At 34.8% G+C, this 23861-nt stretch overlaps 1 protein-coding gene and 1 non-coding gene across 5 annotated transcripts in view; both read right to left on the bottom strand.

Annotated features, from left to right (window-relative positions):
- Nucleotides 1-23861, bottom strand: part of rg (A kinase anchor protein rugose) — a 684927-nt gene that overhangs the window by 521723 nt on the left and 139343 nt on the right. The gene's annotated exons all lie outside the window — the stretch shown is intronic.
- On the bottom strand, nt 7114-7186 carry TRNAA-AGC (transfer RNA alanine (anticodon AGC)). The gene has a single exon. It is a non-coding gene; the product is annotated as a tRNA-Ala (tRNA).

Raw genomic sequence — 23861 nt, 5'->3', positions numbered from 1 at the left:
ACAACTGCATTTTATAAATGCAATAACTATAAATACATATTAATATTTAATTATAATACTCTTATGTTTCCGTTATAAGTCATTATACGTGATTCCGCAGGCACCGCAAGATATTTTTTTAACATGGTAACACTAGCGTCAAGTGTCATTCTATCATCTGGCATCTTGTATTTCTGCGGGCTGGCGTATAAAAGTAAAATAATATTCTGCAAGTACATGCCAAACGAATTAACACTATCAATATCCATATTGAGACACATTGTTAAATGAATTTGAGTGTATGGACTGTTTTATAGACATGCGAATTTATTTTGACAGCAGCTGTCAGTGGTAAATAGTAATACAGAAGGAGGCGTGTTCATTACAAAAGTAGTCTATGGTTAAGGATTCCTTAACTCTATAGTCAGTATTCGCATGCTTTTCGGCAACTTATTCTTAGGATCGAAATCTTGGATTCTGCATAGGGCTCTAAGTTCACGGTGAAATCATCCACGAACAGCGTGTCGTCTTTTGATCTTAATGCTATACGGCTATTTATTTCAGACACAAAATCTCGCGGTAAACATGGAAAACCTATTTTATGAAAATTACGATTCAAAGACTTTTTGTTTTTGTGTGTATTACTGATAGATACACGCATTCGCAATATCCGTCCTAATAGAGGTCGGCTATTATCACTCTATTGACTGCTGCCAAGAACAGTTCGGCGTAGCTGCACTAGTACCAAATACTAAGATGGTTATGATACAAAAAGCGGCGACTTCCTCTGCAAAGTATGTCATTGATCATTCCTTGCATAATGAGCTGTGGAATGCTATATACTTTTGTCCTCTTATAACGTGGCCGAGGTTACACAAAGCATAAATCAAAATGATGTATACGATCCCTATGATTGATTACTTGTACCTACCTAGTTCGTGATTTAAAAAAAATCATGTCTCGCGGCGATTCTGTTTTTATTTACGCGTCATAGGTACCAGGGACGCATGAGTAATGTCCCGTGTATCGAAAGATTTCCCCATCACTTTTGTATGAAAAGGGTCAACTGGGAAGGAAATCAAAACTGATGCAAACGTACAAAAGCAATTTGTCTTTCACGCAAGAGTAATTTTCATATACGTTTCTGTTATAAATAATACTATTTTAAAAATGTAACTCAGTTCGATGATAATATATATTAGATGTCGAAACTCTGGAAATGTTAACATACATAACGATACATGGATTACTAAACTATATACCTACTACTTACAAAGTTATTTACTTATATATTATTATATTCCCTTGAGGATTAAGGATATTTTTTTATGAATCAAGGTTTGTGGGATGGGAGGGTCGGGTCGTCTTAGTAAAGAAACAAAATGAACATTTCAAACGAAACACAAAACCGAACACTGTCTTTAAGAACAAATAACTAACTAAATAATAATAAAAATTCTAGAATTATTAACAAACCCAATATTCCAAGTAGGGTGCATTTGCCCGTTAATACAGTCGTGCCAATACTTGGTCTAATGCTTTGAAACTCAGATTAAATGTAATTTCGACAGTCCTCATATTATTATTATTATTATAATTATTTGTTTCTTTATTGAACACCACAACAGGCCGTGAAGCCCAATAATAGTGGTAAAACTCCCAGGCTTGAGGAATTTACATTAGATTATGTAAATATATTTTGACCACACCGGGATCGAACCCAGAACTCCGGGAAGGCTAGTGCTTTACGTACTGCACCACGAGAGCAGCCTCATCGCAAATTATGGGTGTAATAGTAAAAATAAAATACCATAAGAGACCGCGTCGCTACTACTGAATAATATTTTACCCCTTCAGACTTATTTTATAATGTGTTAATAGAAATATTTGTAAACATTTTTTTATACAATGTTTACTTGTCTACGGGTAAATCCGACCATGTCCGATCATATGAGCCCTCCATTGAGTGGAGTTATTGTATTAACAGATTTTTTTTGATTTTACGAGAAATGGATGTCAGCCACTTTTGCTCAACCCATATTAGGTCCGTTATCTGAGATTCATAATTTGCAAAACTATATATTACTATGTGTACTTTTTGCCAGACCCAGGATTCGAACCTGGGACCCACGACGCTCAGGCCGACGCTTAAGCCGCTGGGCCATTGTAGGTGCTATATTATGCGGTAAAAATATCTAATAAGAGAAATATGTCGCTACAAGAAAATATCATATAATTGGGCATAATAAAAGGGCATTAAATAATACAGATGATGAGAAAAAATGTTTTTTTTACATTCCGTCACGCAGCCCGCGAATAAATTTCGAATTCGTCATCACAAGTTTACTTAATTCCGCCATTAATATAAGCGGTGCTAATTCGGATAAATTTTGGCAACAAATGGCATCTACTTTTTCTCGGCCGTCGGCATTTCATTTCCCTCTCGGAACATCTGCACTCTTTCTCTTTTTCTCCCGGAATTCTTCCATTATTCAACCAGCCGTTCCACAACGCCACCATCCCCCAGATCCCGCCGAGAATTTTCCATATTCACCGAAAAAGAACGTCCGCGGCGTTTGCTTACTTAGCAGGATGTAACAACGTAGTGTTTTTTTTTGGTAAGATCCCCGTAATGTACAGTTATTTCCGATTTAGGGTTGTTTATAAGTAAAACATCTTAAGCCGCGATAGCGTAAAATAATCTAAAGGCAAGGAATGTGAAATTAAAATTTGTTACGAACTATCATCATAAAGGACCTGCGCATCTATTCTATACACAAGGCTGCTTTCGAGGGTAGTTAATCATATATATGTATTGAGATATTATAATTGTTACAATTGTTACATTAAGTGGTATGTTTTAACAGCACCTATTTTGTCTGTGTTAACTTTTAGAGTGAGACAGACAATTTTGACAGTGTAGACTTGTAGAGTGTAGACGGCTAACTTATTGAAAGAATTATAATACCTCGATACATAAATATGATTAATTACCCTCGATAACCGCCGATAGCGACCGATAGCAGCCTTGTGTATAAAATAGATGCGCAGAGCAGCATAACAAGTGAAGAGGTATTCGATTCGATTTAAATGCAGCACAAATACAAATTTGAAATTATGGAACATTGAAACATGTGAAAAGAATTTTATGTAAGTAATTATGGGTATGAGAAGACATTTTCCTATGCCCAAAAACACAAAAGATTATAAGTACCTATATAAATATACAAAAAAAATATTGAGGTTTAATGGTAGGTACATATTGCATTTAACAATATTATAATGGATAATTTTGATTTTATTTGTTAATATTATTTTGATAAATGACGTTTAACACTATGTTTTTCAAATTAACCAGCGTGTATAAACGGCAGAGCGTTCGCTCTGAAACCGTGGGTCAAAGCTTCGAATACCGACTCACGATAAATGCTTGATCTAGCTAGAGTACATAGTAGTTTTTAAACTATGGAATTTCTGTGAACTAAAAATCAAAGGATTGAAGCGGACCCTTTTTTTCTTGCTACTGGGGAAGAAGTAGATACGTGGTATTGCTAAGAAATCCATTATGTACATTACTTTTGACATCGCAGGATCGATATGTTCTCTTCGCCCATTACGCAAACTTTCCTGTACTTCGTTCGCGGCTTACATCCGGATAACCCGCACCATTCTTTATTATTTTTAACGTGTAAGGCCACGAAAAAGACGAACTCTTTTGTAGAGAAAAACGTTTACATTAGGCGTAGAAAACCAAAAGGAATGAATGCTTCAATCGCCCGCGTTAGGGTGAGGTATGAACGGCTAAATCTCCGAATAAAAATCCCTGAAAATTGTAGCAGGGTCTATGATTCGGACTTTTAAAAGATAATCGATTTTTTTATATTGTAATGCTCAGTCCAGATAGTGAATATTATGCAAAAAAAACAACGGAGATTTGAACAACACTTAAAATGGTTCGATACAATGACCTGCCACAATAGCAATAGTGTGTCCAACTTCGTGTCCGGAATTTTGTACGAATGCAGTTTACCGTATCACACTTCACCGTGAAATGTTGTATCAGAAATATATGGTCGTATATTAAAGACCCAACCTCTTTGGTTCGTATAGTACTGAGATAAAATTAATGTCTAAATAAAACACGGTTCTTGACGGTTTGCAGGAAGCCAGCGGAGAACAAATTTTGGAAATAGTCGATATACTGAACTTTTTGTTAGGTTAGGTTAGGTTTTAATTCTTGAATTCATGAATTTCGCCAAAATCAGCTATGCAAATTGATTGAATGTTCATATTAAATCTAATAAAATTGGAGAACGTATAGTATACGGACATCTCTTTCCAATAGAAAGCTCACGGTGAACTGTGCTACGGTGAAATGTTTTACGTACAATTTACATGTAACCGTCCAACTTTGGAGGACAATTTAGAAAGCTTCATCTTGTTTATTGTCATTTTGATTAAAGCGCGCAAATGTATACGATGTGAACACTGTCAACTGTTCATCCTATATTTAATTTTATAGTAATGTTTACAAGTGTGGGCATGCGTTGAGTTTCATAAAGAGCAATCAGTCGACTGTGTTTGGACAGATGTTTGAACTTTGGTATCATTAATATGTATCTTAGTCTAAACATCGTCTGGCGGTGGCGCTTTACCAATCTATCCTTGGGCAGGCATACCGCGCCGACTGGGTTCAACATTTCCTACAACGGAAGGATCGACATGCGAGGGGGGTCAGACGTTGCGTTGCGATTGGTGTAATTTGTATTATTTAGTGTTATTTAATGGGTTTGGGTATCTTAGAAAACCCATAAGGGCCGTATGTATCAGATTCCGAAATTCTTTATAAGCTATTTAACCGATGTTCCACTATATAGCGTATAGCACTGTTTGTGACGTAAGCAATCTGACGTCACACGTCATTCAAAATGGCTGCTTTATATGTCACTTTCAAATGTCATTTTAATAATGCATTCATTACAACAAACGTTTGCTTGAGGCCCTCGTTCATTTTGTAGACTCTGTAAAACATTTTCGAACTTTAAAAACAGTTCCTAGTCGTGCTGTTTATTCATTTCATTCATTCATTTATTCTTATTCCGTTTTGACATCTCATAATAGAAGTGATTGAAGTGAAGTTAGTCATACTATAACTGTATGTATTGCCACCAAATGGAAATGTTTACTGGGAAAACTCTATCATTTCGTACAGTCAAATTATAAAATAAATGTGATAAAATAACTGATAAATTATTTAAAGTTCATAATAATTATTAATTTATATGGCACCGTTCGCACACTTTCAGACACATTTACAATTTCAAAATTTTAAATTAATGATCGGGGCATGAAATTTTATAAGTTTGCCATTATATGGACGCCATGGCACATTATGACGTCACATCGTGATGTCGCTAACCAACGGATTACATTTGCAGTCATGCATACAAATGAGCAGTATTTAGCCTATAAAGTATTTGGGAATCTCATGAATACGACCCTATGACTTTACGTTGTATGCAAAGGTCCCTTACCACTCATGTGTGTGATTGCCCTCATAACGGGAATAACTGGTATAGAGAAACACAAAGAAATCTTGTTTCTGTAGATCAATGAAGCTAGAACAGACATTACACTGAGAGTAAAGGTGGAACAATGACTACAATATAATTAATGTGTGAAGGAAATTTTGACCTATAAGTATAATATTACCCGGATTAAAAATGTATAGGTATTATGGTATATTTAGAAAATGGCTTATCGCCAAAAAACTTTTGAACCGCCGGCTTAGCTCTAAGTGCAAGAACGTAGTGGTCGCGAGGCGGCGGCGTCTTGCGCAACTCAAACATATAACCGTGTGTGAAATGTTCGTAGACAGTGTTTTTTTTGGGGCTCGGTCGCGGGCACGGATATACGTTTGAGTTTCGCAAGACGCTGCCGCGCTGCGCCCGCCAAATCACTATGGCCGAGCACTAAGGTATAATAGTTAATGGAGCACCCGTGACTGATGCTTATGAGAGAAATTCCGCATCTGACTAAAATACATGTTGTTTTTCATTGTGTGTTTGATCTAGAGCAAGAATCCAATGCGTTGGGCCAGTGGTCGGCAAACCGTGGCTCGCGAGCCACATGCGGCTCTTTGGCTCATTGAGTGCGACTCTACCACAAATGCTCTCTGCCCTATTTGACATGGCTACAAAGAAGAAGCAAATAAAAACGGAAGACGAAAACCGTGAATTTAAAATTGAATGGATCGAGACTTTCGCGATTATTCAAAACTTAAATGGCATACCGACCTGTATTATTTGTCGTGAAAATTTGGCGCATAACAAGAAGTCAATTTTGGAGAGATACTTTACAACTAAACACGCCCTGTCACGTCATTCAGCACTAAATATCCGCCGCTTTCACTAATTGGACACTTGTCTGGTTTTTGGGGTGGCGGATTACTGAGAGAGTACTGTATATAATTTAAGTTTAAGAAATTTGGCTCTCAAAGGAAAGGTCAATCGTTGTACTGTTGATATTTGGCTCTATTGACTAATGAGTTTGCCGACCACTGCGTTGGGCGAATGGAAACTAACATTCCTCATAAAAAGTCTGTTAATATACTTACCCCAAATTCGACTATGAGCAAACATTGTGATATATTTTCGGTCCGAGAGTAACAGAACAGTTTTCTCAAAATTGACAATGAATAATAAAAGAATCGATTTAAGGCCATCATTGGTGCGTCGTCAATGTAGATGAGAATAATGCATTAGAGTAGTTTTGGGTTATAATGTTGTAAATTTGTCGTAAGTACCTATACCTATTGGTTGAATATTAAAAAAAAAAAAATCATAATTTATTAAACCCTGTGATGCCTTAATACACGTGGACTTTAAAGAAAAACCATCAAATTGGTAGGTATGTAACAAACAGCGACTTCTTAGAGGAAGATGCTTACAATTTATTATATTATTATTTATCAAATAATAAAATATCATAACCAGTGTTTTGATAGTCGATGGTACAAAAATATTCTTTACGAGTTCAGGAAATAACAATGTACTTATCTGATATTAATTTCTTAACAAAAAAAAATATGATATTATATAGAAAATGATAGATAAATAAAAAAATATATACTCTTGGAGGCGCCGGGTATCGATCCCGGTACCTCTCACATGCTAAGCGAGCGCTCTACCATCTGAGCTACGCCCCCGGTGGGAGAAGTGACATTAAAAGTAAATTTGTTCAACTCAATGACATGTGAATCTGGGTCAGTACAAGTAAATTGTTCGGACCGCACCCAAGGATAATTGAATGCCAAAGTGAAAGGTAAATTCGAGTCAATCCAAGTTGTATTGGTACGAAATTACATCAATCGATACGAAACGTTAGAGTTCTAGCAAACTTACCAATTTATATATTTTTGCTTAGATGCTACACCACGACCATTTGGATAACCCCTCTTATATTATAATGGCTGTGGCTAGGATTACCAACCATTTCGGGTTGGTCGGGATTGTGCCGGAATAGAAGTCAGTGACCGATATAAATACAAAAATATATTGAATATACATAATTTGAAAACATGTAATTTATTATACACCACTAGAAAAAAAGCAACCTGCGCTTGACATCAGTTCGGAGACTAGAGACGAGGGGTGAAGTTAGTATTTACGTATTATTGTATACTGACATCCCCTTTTTATGAGGACACCAATATGTATGCATTTCAAGCCCCGCTGTCGCTCCTGAAGCCAATTCGATATGCATTCTGCGGAAGCCCATGTAACAAGGTATATAAGCAAAAGTTTTAATCAAAAAAAATATGAAATAATTTTTAAAGATCACATTGTCTTTTGTGATGCAGCAATTAAAATCTATATAGATAGTAGTACATATTTCGTACTAGCATAGTGACGTACCTACTTATTTAAATAATAACTTGATTATTTTATATTCTATAAACATAATTTAATTTGCCAACGACGACGCTAAAAACCGTCTAGGTGGCCCAAATGAATAAGCACATATCCTAAGTAAGTAAGTATTATTGTCTATGACTGCAGTTTGGTCCAAAATAATTATTGAAAGAGATAATTAAAAAAAAAAACAATCTATGGCATTCAATCACATATAAATTATATACTTTTACCTACTTTTTATCTAATGATTTTTGATGTAGGTATATAAAATGTTTAGGAAAATACATAATTTAAACTCATCGCTCAATTTTATATCGTCAGTGTGCTATTGAAATTTCATCGAATTAGTGTGTCGTTGTGTGTACCTACCTATTCATTAGTGGTAATATCGCATTATCTTCTTTTTTCCCGTAAGAAGGCCCGACAAGTGTGTTCCATTTCTCTGATCTCCACAGCCTACCTCTTTCCAAAAGTCAACCTTCCCCACTGAGTAATATTGACATAAAATAAAAGTTTTTATGGGGTATGTTATCAGAATGTATTGGAGATGTTATAAGACTAGGTACTTAATTATAATTTTGCTTCTGCAATATGATAAATTGATTTTTTTGTTATATTATTGTTGATCTGCAAGAAAAGCAAGAGAAAACTTTTAGGTTTAGCCAAGAAATACGATAGAGAGTAAATATTGAAAGAAGTGAACAGTGACAGATTTAGGGAGGGCAAAATAAGAGATACAAATACTATATCTTATGTTAATATCATTAAACTGAATTTTGAAAAAAACTGATGGAAATATAATCGTTTGGATGGTAATTAAATAACGCATTTATCCACACAGCTGAAGATTATTAATTGTAAGTAGGTAATGAACTATAGAATATAATTCTTGTTGAAATTTAAAGTATCGCAAAATCAATGAATGCATCCGGTAGGGCCGGGCCCCCCGGTAACGTTTATTGGTACTGTTCGGTTATACGGAATACAGCGGAAAACACATTTTGAAAATACCCGATATACTGTCTAATTTTAACATATCAAATAGGTAGTATTATATTACGTTTCAAACATTGAGAGAATTCATTTCGATTTTATAACACTCATTTTAACCAGCTTTCATTTCTTAACATCCTAGAACCGACACAATATGTCGTCTAAGAAAATAAAAGTTGCAACTGAATACTTTTGATCGTAAATTGTGAAGGAGTCTACCAAGTGTTCCGACTGGCGTTTCCATTGGGTTGAAAAACCCGCTGATGTGGTCCTGTTATCCCTCTACGTACGGCGTTAAGTGTATTTACCGATGGCGAACGGTTTATCTGGGAAAATGCGGAAAATGTCAGCCTCATCGGAAGCAAAGCGATCGACTTACCCACAAAATACTATCTTTTAGATACGGTTTATATTTGATCGAATCAAGGCATAACTCATCTAAGTAGGTAATTCAATCACCGTTAGACGTTCAGATTAAGATAATGCGAATAAACAGAAGTAGAAATATCGGTATCATTTATTGGGGTTAATGATACCAGTTCTAAGTAAAATATTATATAATTTGAATTATCAGGTAAATCGCCATTAAGGGCAAATACCTCAGTCACCTGCAATTTGCAAACAACATTGATGTCTTTGCGAAATACACAGAAGACCTACACAGATCGCAAAAGTTTAGCATTAAATGAGTATAGTGCGTTTAAAGATAGATGTCTCGAAGATAAAAATAACGATAAATAGATTTTCTGACCTAAAAGCGATTCAGATCAATGTCACTTAAATCAGGATGGTCAACAGCTACGTCTATCTCAAACAAGAAATATAAATTAAAGGGTATTATAGTATACGCTTTATAACGTTGCACATTTTTTGCATTTTTACTACACTGATACGTCTATTTGCCTGATTACGTCGTATAAAATTTGATCAAAAGATATTCATAATAATTATTCACAGTAATAACTACATAAAATATTATGTAAAAAAATATTTTAAGAATATATTACATCATATTAGAGCCGGAGTGCAAAGTTATGAAGCATATACAATAATCGACATCACTTTTTTGGGTACTGTTCGGTTATACGGAATACCTACAGCGGAAAACACATTTTGAAACATACATACTGGATTATTTTTGTTAGTTTGGGTTAGGTTAGGTTAGGTTTGGTTAGGTTAACCTAAAAAATAATCCAGTTTATCGGCTATTTTCAAAATGTGTTTTCCGCTGTATTCTGTATAACCGAACAGTACCCTTTTTGTGATAACACCCATATGGGTGCCTTCCAATGACATTAATATGGACGAAGCATCTAGAAAATAAAATGACACTCACTTTGTGTCGGGTCTGCCGGATGGCGAAATTCATATTTTAATATCGGTATCTTACGCTCAAATGAACATTCTGCTTGCAAGCGGTCTGGCGACACCGCTGGGTCTGCCCATACAAAATTTCTGACTGTCAAGTTTCGACTCCACCGTTATTATTGTGTTACAAAATGCCAACGTGCCTAGTTAAAAATTGTAAAAAAATCTACTAAACACTCCAAGACAGATGGGATATCACTTTGCATGTGTTAGTATTATTTATTATTTATAAAATGCCATTTTAAGATATTGATGAATGTTTATTAAATGCAATTGAATGACAGGAACCATTGGACAGTCAGTCGCCTGTGATTCGCTTGGCTCACTTGCGTCTAATCTCCGAGAAGTCGTAAGTAACCGAGAATCTGTTTCTAACGCAATGAGTCATGACACTAATACGCCATTACAATAAAGGTTATATTACTCTAAATTCTCGAAGCTTGTATCGCATAATGGAAACGGATACGTCAATGGTCACGTGACATCTACCTATACATCTGTGGATGACTTTCATGCACAATTTCTCGTGCGCGCCGGGTATGAAGTGAGTCGTCCATTTAATATGTCATTGGTGCCTTCTAGCTGATTCGCCAAGTGTTGGGTTGACGTTTACCCAGACAGATTTGAAGGTCGCTCCCCTTATTAGTGCTTTAGTATTTTTCCCTTATCGGTGTGAGAGTAAGAAACGTTCTTAATCCATTGCTTCTCTCCTGTACACCGCTGTACAAGGAGAGAAATAATATTTAGACGCATTCTAAATAATATGTTCCAACCTTTTCTACTGTGTCAATAAATCAGTTTACCATAATCAGTGTTTATCCTGACCAAACTCCTCTTCACTAAAATCATGATTCCATAATCACGAGTCATAATCTCAACCATGTCGAACACAAAAACGAAGGCATTAAAATAAATGTATACATTAAATTGCGTTTTCTATTCATGATAAATAATTACTCTCCCATCCTTTCACACTGTTAATTTATAAATCGATAATATATTATGTAGGTATCGCCCAAATTTAGCAGATATTCACGGTACATGTAGAAACATTTTTATTAATATTAAAGGAATCTCCAAACCGCTAGCCAAAACACGTGTCACGACACTCACTAGATCAATTTAGGATTTCAATAAAACAAAATCAGAGTAGCCGCAAGTATTTCGAGCACAAATTATGTATCTACATGCCTTTATCAATTAATATTAATATGAATACCTAATTTAGATAGGAGGATGTAGGAATATATTATTGAATAAGGAATTTAATAATGTACCCGTAAGTTATTAGCAATTAACGTAGAGTATGTATACAAGTTTTGAACTTCGGAAGCATGGATATAACAGGATGGATTAATAATTTCATCAAAAGTCGAACAGATAATCAGCGCATAATACATCACCTTTGTAATGTCTCATTAGTTGTATGCACTTAAATAGAGTTAGTTCTTGCACGTAAAACTTATTTATCTACGACGCGCTGCACATTCTAACATAAATAATTATTTAAATATTCTCCGTCAAAGAATTATGACGCGTTTTAAATACCACGGAACCGTTGAGCGCCAAACATAATATTATCATGCACGTCGCATTCTGTCACGTGACGTCACATTAAGCAGCCGCTACGTGAAGAAGTGTGTATGACGTTTTTCTTGGTGTTTAAAATGTTATAAGACTGATGCTCATATCCCGTAGCATATTTTGAATTTTTAAACGAACATTGTCAGCAAAATCTGCCGACACAGAAGAACAAGAATGAGGTCAGTCACGCGTACCGCACTGCATCGACACCGGCATGACTCAATGACCGTTTTTTATCATTTTCTACATGCCTACACATTTTCGACTCATGTCAAAATCGCGTGTTTTTTGTTTTTAGCGGTTGGCACTATGTATTTTGTGTAATAATGTCGTCTATTATTTATGGTCGGCAGGTTAGATTCAGTTCAAAATATTATGTAATATATAAAGTAATTTTAACGTATGCACCTACACGTATAAACCGTTAAAAATAATTGAAAATATCACGAATAATGAATAATAATTCAAAATACTGATAAATTAAAATTGGCCCTTTCCAACATTGAATTTACAGAGATGGTGATCGTTCAAAATATTCTGCAAAATGACGAAACCATAAAGTAAATTTGTCGCAGTGACAATACGCGACATAATATAATCACAACATTAAAGGCGTCGTAAGCATTCGACGCACGACGTCGCAAACCAATTTCATGCGATTACAAAGTGTTAACTATATTGGAATTTTCTAGTGTAGTGTAAAATAAAACTAGATCTCCCATAATATTATGAGTCCTTATAGTGATACTACTCTCATCCTCTCTAGAACATTTCCACCCTTTGCACCCGCGATTCCGGCTATTAATCGGGTGCCAGAAAACGGTTTGTTAGTAGGTACTGTCACAGACTTATTGTACTAACGAACTAACGTAATAACGGCAAGAAAACTCAACAAAATTTCGTTTCAAGGAAGTGGAGTGGTAAGTAATTGATAATATTTAGGTATGTACTTTATTTATGTTGGAATTAAACTAAACATTTATTTTTAAAACAAATCTATTCATTCGGCAAAGCAAATTTAAATGATAGTTAAACACGATTTTAGAATTGGTTGATTGAACAACACGCTCACTTGCCCCAAAAATAAGCCAGGGGAAGTTATAATTTGAATCGGATGCTTGCTTACTTTGTCGAAGAACAATTGATCGGTCATCAGATAGAAAAGGTGCCAAAATCGGGAATTTCGGTCACTTCATATTAATAATTCGTCTGATCCTTTTCACTGAGTCACGAAGTAAAGGCGCGAATTTCAAGCAAAAATCACACTGACACTGCTTTGGTCAATTAAATACGATTACAATAAAGAGGTATTATTAAACTACTATGATGATAACAGTAGTGAGTAGGGATCTACTACAAAACTTGATGGACGTTCGTTGTGTTTGTCTGTCGTATATGAACGCCATATTATATTATTAAATGACTTTATTAAATTTAATATAAATACGCACCTAATATTTAATTCTATTTGTAGTATGAATACGTGTTGTGAAATTTGTTTGCTAAAATAAACGAAATAAGCTAGGGGCATGATACAAAGCCATTTAAATTAACACCAGCTGTATGTTAATTAATTTGTATGTTTTCATCTAATCGAATTTGATTATATTAAAAGCGACACGGCCATGGACACTGATCAAATCGTAAATTTAATACCAGGGAAGCAGAAACAACGCCGGAGATTATATTATAACGATAAATAAAGCGTCTGTAATGTACATACATTATTGTATTATTTTCACTACCTCCTGACTGGCTTCCTGCCTGATACTATGATCCGCAGTGTTACAGGGCTTATGCGCGCCGGTTCCCAGTACGGCACAATGGAGTTGAGGGATATATTATTAGAGTTACAAGAGCGGTCTATTATTGATTGTTATGTTCTCCTGATAGATTTTAGCAGATGTAACATTGTTGATTCATGAAATGTGGCATCAGGTGGGATTTAATATTACAGGGTTGCAGAAGAACAGTACCTAAAAGGCAATTATTTGGTTTGACGACATTCTTTTTGGTGTCGTTCACAACTAACTATTGGCATGTATGCAAAGAATGCCAATATCCAGTAAAGGGCATGTCCAGAAAAATTTAAGCAACGATTACATGAGAATACACAACATAAATAATAATATGTAATTTTTCAAATTACGATCATCACGATCGTCTGTCATGACAATAAAAAAGACGAAACCTTTTTATAGGGGACTAAGAAACCAGAAAGTTAAAACAGTTTCTATACTAAAATATATTTTTTATCATTATAATGTTACACATCGTAAACATTCAGAACTAAGTAGGTACCTAGGTATAAGATTTACAGTACATGAACTAAGAAAAAAAAATACAGTAAGACATTGAGAAAACGGTATATGTAGGGCGTGTCCATAAATAACGTCACACGATTTTTGCTTTGCTTTAATTTTTTTAACCTCCTCCCCCATTCGTTAAAAATACAATTCATTGGAAATTATTGATTTCAGTATAATGTTCTCACGAAATATTTTATTCTCAGAAAACTATGTTTGGTTGGTTTTGTGACGTCACATGTTTTACAACCCCTTTCGCTAAGAACGAACATACTTATACTAGACCCCCTTGGGGCAAAGTGTCATATATTTATGTCCCATCCTAATATGCCCATGTGGGTTTCACAGAGGTTGTGTTAACAGATTTTTGTTTTTACGAGAAATGCCCACTTGCTCAACCTATTAGGTAGGTACAGTGACGTCCGGTGGGGGTAGGCAGATTGAGCATCGCTTGTGGGCGGCAGTTACTCGAAGGGCGGCAAATCGAGGAGAATCATTTGGAATATATGGAAGTAGCTACCCAAACTTAGTAATAACGAAAATATCTTTCCATTAAAAAAAATCAGATCAATGGTTTTATCGGGTTCGCGATATCTGGTTTACTTCCGTTGCCTTTCGACGTCCATGGTGACTAGAAATGACACGTGCAGATTTGCGAATAATTAGTCTGATATTTTGTCAGTAATGTATCCATACAACACATTTCTTAGATATTGGACTCATGAAAGGATGATAAAAATATTGTATAAAAAATGAGGCGGCTTTTTGGCGCTGCCTAGGGGCGGCATTTTATCTAGGGACGTCACTGGGTATGTACATACACGTTACACGCTCAGCCATCGTGACCTAAAATTATGTTATTTTTTTGCACCTACGGTACATTTCTGGTATTTATATACCTACGTTTAATTGGCAAACGCTGCTATAGACAATAGACAATAGACATAGGTACCTACTGTAAATGAAGTACCAGACATAATATATAAACACTAAAGAAAAAGGGCGCGGAAACTTACACAATGTGCCAGCAGAATTCGGATGGGCGGACAAAGATAAATAAATATAACAATCTACCTTTGGACACACGTGGAGAGAAGGTACATAAAATTAATGTAGCCTCAACGTTTGCCGTATATTTCTAATTAGTTGTACAAACAGCATGCCAATCCTTTGGGCATATCAAGTTCGGCCCGGGACCAGATTATAATTAGGGAGAATTATTTCGGCTCGAAATTTGTTAGGCCAGGAAATGCCTTGGCTACCGGAACACGTTTTTCCAAAACATAATACACAATGGAGCCTTCGTTGAACATGATGTGTTTTCGAAAATGTTAAGTAATAAAAGAAAATTGGGATAATTAAGAGGTTAAAGAACGTTTCCAGAATATTTTTCAAATTTGTAATAACGAAGATCATCGCTGGCGAACCCATGGCACTTGGGACGCGAAAGAATTATAAAAAAATAATGTGGCACGCAGAACTTACAAAGTTATATAGGTATTAGGTATATATCTCTGTGTGTCGGTTAGTTTTTAAAAATCAATTAAACATTAAACCCTTCCTAAACCAAGCCATAATAGTTTTGGTATATTTTGGGCGATATGACAAAATTGTGTACAATTTTTCATTCATACTTATTTGTTTTCGTTGGATTAAGTGGACGTATTACACAATATGTTATTGGTTATTTTTTTATTCATTAAACCCTGCCTAAACCAAACTATAATAGACAAAAATTATTATTTTATCTATAAATTATCTAAAGTTATGTATGATTTAATTGCATGATTTTAGATATTTTATAGATCGACAAGAATTTTTTGACTATTATTACGGCTTGGTTTTCGCAGGGTTTAATTGAATAATTATTGTCCAATATTTATGGCAGATCTTAACAGCCTGCCTCCACCCTTCGCCACTGATCGGAGTGTTTTCCATTATCACTCGTCCATAAATGTATATAAAGTATATTTCACTTTTATGTTTTGTAGAATTATTGATAAATAATAATATTCGATGGTAAATTCTGTCTATGTTTGATGTTAAAGAATGTCTTACATACATCAAGCACGAAGAGTATCCTCCACATAACTTTGCAATTGTACACAGTGACAAGATTTGTGTGTAGTACGCACTGCGTATTAGTAAATGCCAGGCGCCTGATTGGTTGATTTCATCAAATAATTCAAATAAATCTATTCCAAATTGCAAGGTTACGTGGAGGGTATGTTACTGATATTACTCCTTGCCGGATCTTGGACGAGAATGCACAGGGAGTGTACGTCTTGGGTTTGGAGTGAGAGAGGCTTTAGGGTAAGCAGCTTAATTAAGTGTGGCATCGTGTAATAATAGGTTTTAAGACAGAGATTAGAGGTACGCGTATGCGCCAGAAACTTATTCATCGTATTGTAATATTAAAACTTCGTAATGCTTTCGCTTGTCCAGCAGCCCTATGTTGTAACTTGTGACATGAAGTCACCCGACGACATGACGTAATTGTGACGTATGCTCAATACACGCATCAAGGCGAGCCGCCCAATGCACACGGCTCACCATATATATTATTATGCTGAAACACCTCTTTGTGTATGGGGACAATGAATAACGCCAGTATTAGAGTAGCGTTAATTTCTCGAAGACTATTGACTCACTCCGGTAGTACGTCACAATGATGTTATATGACGTCATGTCACCGGGTGACTTCATGTCACAAGTTACAACATAGGGCTGCAGATTCTTTGCTATATAGGTAGATACAATATAAACTTACTACCTACCTCATAATGTAAAGCATACATATTAACACTGTTTTGTAGTTTACTATTTTCCATATAATCCATAATTACCTATCTAATGTTGGTATAGTTAACTCCGCAAATAATTAATTAATCATAACTCAAATTCCTAAACCACAAGCTCGAAATCAGATCTGACCGTATCAGGGGCGCAGAGGTGCGAGGGTATTCGCTGTCCACAATGCAGGGATACCGTTCATTAATCAAAGGATTGGGAGCGTTCAAATGCTGGTAATTACGGCCGATATGTATTAATGGATTCGCAGCTGATGTCTGCGACATTTTGCGGACAGTTATGCGTGCCTGATACATATTTTAATTCCACGTATAATTGGAAAGCTAATTAAATAAACGAAATAATTGATAAGTTGATAGGTACGTTATTTTGGAATGTAATGAAACAAGATATTATATAACTATAAATAGGATATATCAATCAGTGTAGGGAATTGTATTTTGATAATTTATTTTGATGTTTTCATCAAAATATATAAGGCACTAATAAATAATTGATAATAACAATGTATCCATTTACGAGAACTAGGCATGTCACTAAAGTATAAGAGAGAGTTACCGAGTACGAGATAACAGGATCCTATTCAAAATGAATTTGACTGTATAGTGTAATTTCATACCCTCCAAATAAGGAGTTCCCAATAGCAGACCCGTGGGCGCAGACAGGAAAATAAATATTTATATTTTTTTAAATTTGATATCACTTAAGACGGTACTTCAGTGAAACGGCAAATAATTTTCAACTATAGGTGCGACGAAATTTTGGACTCGCTGACAATCGGAGCGTGAGAACGCCGAGCTGTGAACACGTCAATTTTTTTCGTAATGACGACATGGGTATTAATTCTTAAATCGTGTAAATATGACTAAAAAACGTTACCCATTTACTTGAAAAAGAAAAAATATCAATGAATATATTATTATTGTTACTAATAGAACAATAAACAAAACATTAAATGGACGCATGTTGGATTTATATGACAAATTATATTTCGTTTGGCACACGTCATTTGCACAATCCGCGTATCGCCTAGCCACGATCTTTTTAGACCATGCCTCAACTGAGGTATAGCCTTAATTGCGCATTAAAAATTAATCAAATTTCTTCAATAAGATATATACTTATTTACATAGAAATTAGTAATAATTAGTAAGTATTGTTATCGGTCTCTGGCTAAACGATGTAAATTAGTGCAACGTGAAATAAACCAAATTTCAATTGACTGCAAGTGATACAAGAAAGTACCTTCGTAGAATGTCACCCTTTCTAATAAAATGTCATATTTTCATACCAATTTCAGTTTCATAAAACGAAAATAGTAGTCTGCGGCTTTATTTGCTTTGGCTGCGCTGGGGGGTTATACCAAGGATTCCAGGCACCGTCTTTTAATAATGGTGAGGCCGGAGCGCTAGTCCGGTTCTCACTCACTAGCACTACCACGTTCGCACGAGAACTTTTTGATGAGTCACTCTGTAGTTTATTGAATGCTTGTGAGTTACGGTGTTTGACGCGGCATTGGGCGAACCGAAAGATTGAATCATTTCCTTGATGACGCTAGGGTCAAACGAATGCATGTCTTGAAAAGTATATGCTCTGAAGATAACTGCCTTGTCATTTATTTAGTAATGTGTCTGGTACTGCGATGCCTGGATGGCGGCAATAATTATGGTATGGAATTTACATGGGATTCGCGCTACCATCATCGGCCCAAACAACTTAATAATGATGATATTTTATTATTATTGCCACACTTTTATCAATTATTTTGTTTTTATGGTAAAATGTATGCTTTTAATAAGTTAGATGTAGTGATTTAAGGTTACAAATCGCCTTCTATGATACTGAAAACTTATCTGAAAGAAAATATTATATGTGCTCATTCTGCCATCCTGATACGGAGCCACACGGGATTGATGTATCAATTATGAACCGTGGTGCTTAAAAAGTGTCATATGTGTGTGTATTGATAAATGAAATCATAAAATTACGGAAATTTAATTACAAATGTAGGCCACCACCAATCCATTCTAAATGACAATAGTTGAGAGGCCCTGCTCTAATGATGCCGAAACTAGATATAAGATACATTAAAAGCACGAGAAACTATTAAACCAGCATAAAATGTGTTATCTTAGTTGGGCGAACGATAGTAATGTTTCAAATATTCATTAGCAAGTTTAGATTTTGATTACTTAATGTATGTTGTGTACGGGGTATGAGATCTATGTAAGAAATAGCTTAACAATTTGGTAAAATTTATTCGAAACGATAACCATGTATATAGTAGGTAATGTATGAATTTGAAATCTATGCAAGAACTTTAGGAAACTTACCATCCATCATGTGTAAGTCGAGACACATAATATTTGGAATAAAATATATGATTAAACGGCTTTTATGTATGCCTTAGTAATTTATTACTCACGTCTTTGAGATAATTTATTACATTAATTTTGTTTATAAACGGTAAAAATATAACTATATTCTATGTACTCATATCATTTGAATACGTGTATTAATTAAGGCGCTAAGTACCAAAAACAAAAAAACTGACATTTTTATAGAAAAATGTTCCACATACCAACGCCAATAACTTCAACTATAGTCTAAGTGCCTCTAGCAAGTCAAAAAAATACAGCAAAATAATTAAACCTGTCGACGTTGTAAGTACGTTGGCGTGTTTTATTTATAATGGTATAAGTAGCACTGCAGTTCTCAACGGCATTCAATATAAAATAGCTGACGATGGTGTGTTGACACTTGCGAGTTCTTAATACCTAAAATTATAGAAGCTGCCGTGATTACTTCACACTGTAAAACTACATTTTTCAAAAGGTCTGCTTCATGAAATTCAAATACAGGCAACACTACTTTTTGGTACTTAGAGCCTTATTTAATACACGTATTCATTTGTCTATTTGAAATTTATGGCGGGTCTAAACATACTATCTCCACCTTCTGCTGTGCATAGTACCTGAAAATGTCGATAGGTGAAACCCGGGTCGTAAAAAACCATTTAAATGAAAAAGTACACTATTTAAATCAATTAGAAATGCCATTTAAATTCTATTGAGTACCTTCCCTCAACCGATAGTAATATTTTAATATAAGATATAGGTAAGTAATTAAAAGTATTTATACTCCATCAATCGTCTCAAATTCGTGTGCGTGAGCTTCGAGAAGCTCGGTATTCGATTACTAAATAATTTTATAAATTTCCAAATTTTATAAAACGCATAGTCACGAAATTAAAACAAAATGCCGGGGTTCAAGCTACGATCAACAAATTTTACGTAAAACATCACGACGACAAAGCTGAATTTTGGCGATCTCTTTTGCGATTGTTAAAATGTTTTAGTAGCGTGATTGAGAGAAGGGAGAAAGCAATAAAGGAAATCGTAGGTGATTTTAACAACCATTATTTTTTTAGGTTGTAGGCATATTCCTTGTTATTCAAACAATGTATCGTGCACTGCTATAATTGTATTTAGGTGATGGGTACTATGAAAGTCTGACACCACAAGCGCCGAGGTGACCCAAACATGTGTTTAAAAATGTAAAATGCTTTACATCTAAATAAAAAATTTCTCGTTGATTGATTATAATAATACGATGTAATTATAAAATTCAGGCAACTCTCGTGGTGCAGTGCCTAAGGCACTTGCTTTCCACCCGAGAGTTCCTGGGTTCGATTCCCGGTCGGGACACACAATATTTTATGCGTTTTTGTCAAAGCCTGGGTGTTTGTGATTGTTTAAAATTACTAACAACCAGCTTGTACGAAAAAGGAAGGACAACAAATTATAAAGTTCAATATAATAATATGAATGACAAAATGATGACTGTAATAGGTAATTATAGGTAGATACAACTATTAAATTCAGTGTTGAGTTCATTCAATGGTTTTCGTACAAAATGAAAACACTACGGAAAGAAAATATTAGACATCTATTATATAACAAAAAAAAACTACGTGTTCTTTTATTTATATAATATATATAGGTGTGCTATTTCCTCATGATAACCATGCTTTATTACCAGTATATAAGCAATGTAGATAGGTAATGTAAGATGGTGCGTTTAAATAATATGATCACCATTAGGCCCCCATAGACGGACAGTTCTCGTAGCAGTTTGAACATGGCACAGACAATAACTGTTCAATAACTGTACGTTAGTGGACACACCACAGATCAGTTTAACTACCCCATTTAAATCTGTCAAACTGTCAACAGACGTGCCCATATACGTACAGTTATTGTCTGTGGCAGATCAAGTGTCAAAAACTATGGAGGTTATGTTCGCCGAGATCATACACAGGGGTACCATGTGTTAAATTAGTTTTAAGTAGGGTATACTTGAACGAACGATTGATCTACGAATATTTTTACTTTGTTAGATTTATTATGATTACAATTTATTGTTTGTGTAAATATATGTCCAGATTCTTTTATTTTGAATAAATTATTCATAGTATACTTATTGTTGTTTTAATAAAATTTAATTAAGATAAAATACATACGTATTGTTTTATTTAAATCAGGGTTATATACATTAAATTTGTGTAATATGTTTTATTCAATCACCAAAACAATTTACTTATTGGTTTTGAATAATATCTATTAATTTGGTACATATTATAACATTAACTTAATACTAAATTTACGTAAGTACATATTTCTTTTGTCTAGATTTATTTTACATCAAGTTTACATTTTATTTTTTTATTTACATTTAAGTAGTGGAAAATATTGCTTGCGGTACCTAGTTGACACCACAATATTCATAATTATATAATATGAGTATCTCGCAAAAGAACTAACACGCAACAAAAATAATATACTTCTTACGAACGAACTATGACAGAACTGTCAAAATTTGCCGCCAAATCGCGCCAGCTACTCCTACTTTACGTTACCAGCATCTAACGTCAAACGAGAACTTTCGGCTAGTTGAAATTCCAACAGTTTTACAAAAACACGGGAGTGGGGGGTCGCTGGCAGTTTGAACATGGCACATATCTGAAAGGTCGAAAAGTGTCCGTCTATGGGCGCCGCAGATTATCTACCAAAGATAACTGTATAGTTATTAACTGGCATGTTCAACCTGTTACGAGAACTGTCCGTCTGTGGCCGGCAATTGTAAATAAATACATAGGTACCTGTCTAATAAAAAAATGTAAACATGAGAGAAAACTACGCGAATTCGCCTCACGTGTTACAAGGAGCACATAAAAAACGAGGAGATAAACAAGCCCCGCGCTATCGATCTGTCGGGATATTATTTCCCACATTTGAACGTGAACACGCGAGCGCGCGCAAAAATGGCTAACGTAAAAGCATCCGCCGGAACGCACGTATGTTTATTTCCTTTGGAGGATTAACCTCTGTTCGCCGGAATGAAGAGATATTTGTTGGGGGTTTCGTTATTTCTGGCGGCCGACGAATGAGCAGGGTAACATACCCTCTCGGGTCTCAGACAACTCTCGGGGCTAATATTGATAAATTGGACGCATTTGTTTCCCAGGCCTCGGAAGGTAGATGCTCACCTGGAATGATTTCGTTTCGTGGATATTCTTGTAACAGAGACTTTCAAACATCGATTTTTTAATGACGAAAATACGTCATCTTTAAAATTAAGATAGGTAGGTACTATCAAATTTAAACTAACGACACTTTGCAGTGCCCACTAAAATAGAGTGACTTTTGCATTAATAATAATTAATTCTAAACAGTGTGAGTAGGTATGAAATAATTAGATTGAAATAATATATCAATATTAGAAATATTAGTATAAATAGAAGGATAATACAATATATAGCTTACAATACAAATCAAAAATGTAGATCAATGAGCGTACTAAAATTGTATAGCATTTGTTGAAATGTATAAAATGTATAAAATTATCGACATCTTTATAAACACTGTCATCTTCAATAATCAAATCAATTACTAACAGTTACTAACCCATATTACGGCTTGTTTACACGGGCTTAGTGCTAATAATTAGTACTCACTTCTTGCACTAATACAGCTACGCGTAAAGAGGCCAAATTAGTAATAATTTATTTAATATTCTATTAGTTTACACGGGTCGGTATTAATCCGAGTAACGAGTACTAATGATTAGTACCAATCCCGTGTAAACAAGCTCTTACATAGTATTTATGACAATTATTTGTTTGAATACATAAATAATTACAAAGAACTTTTTATATACAATGTTTTTAAATTTTCTGTTGAATCATATTATAAACTTGACTTGACTAGCTTAAACGATCAAAAAAATTTGTACTTGATAGAAATACTGAATAATGAAATGTCATTTCATATTGATTTCCATAGTAACGCACGTATATATTAATAATTTAGTTGCTAGGATCCCCAACCAACCAATAATGGTATCGAAATAACTTTTCATACAAAACAGAATTAACTGAAAATGAATTAAATTCTACTTAAAGATGGCTAAAAGTATTAAAAAAATGCATTGGCATCGTGTTCTGATATATTCTAAAAGTTTCAAATGTCTACCTAGTCGGGAAGTTAGTTAAAAATCGATTGCAAGATTTGTATCGGACAAATAAGAATACGAGCTAAGAAAAACGTTGTAAATTTAAAATAGCTAAATTATCATAGCCGCGCGAGCGTTGAGCAATTTTCATAGTTGGCCGGCCGACTCAAAATGAAAACAATCTACTTTATATACTTTGTCAAGTATTTGTGTTTGCCACGGCTTTAATGGTATAATTGATAGCGCGATCGGCTGTCAATCGAATGGTTGGTAGTCCGAGGCCAACCGTGGGCTTTTGTGTTTACCGACTGTTGGGTAACGGGTTGTTGTTACACATCAGGCGTATCCACTCAATAAAAAAACTTAACCAAGAAAACAACTATTGTATAAC

Source organism: Rhyacophila brunnea, unplaced genomic scaffold (genome assembly GCF_057557595.1).
Source record: "Rhyacophila brunnea isolate RB1 unplaced genomic scaffold, BYU_Rbru_1.0 scaffold_12, whole genome shotgun sequence".
NCBI lineage: Eukaryota > Metazoa > Arthropoda > Insecta > Trichoptera > Rhyacophilidae > Rhyacophila > Rhyacophila brunnea.
This window is presented reverse-complemented; position numbering and strand designations above follow the sequence as displayed.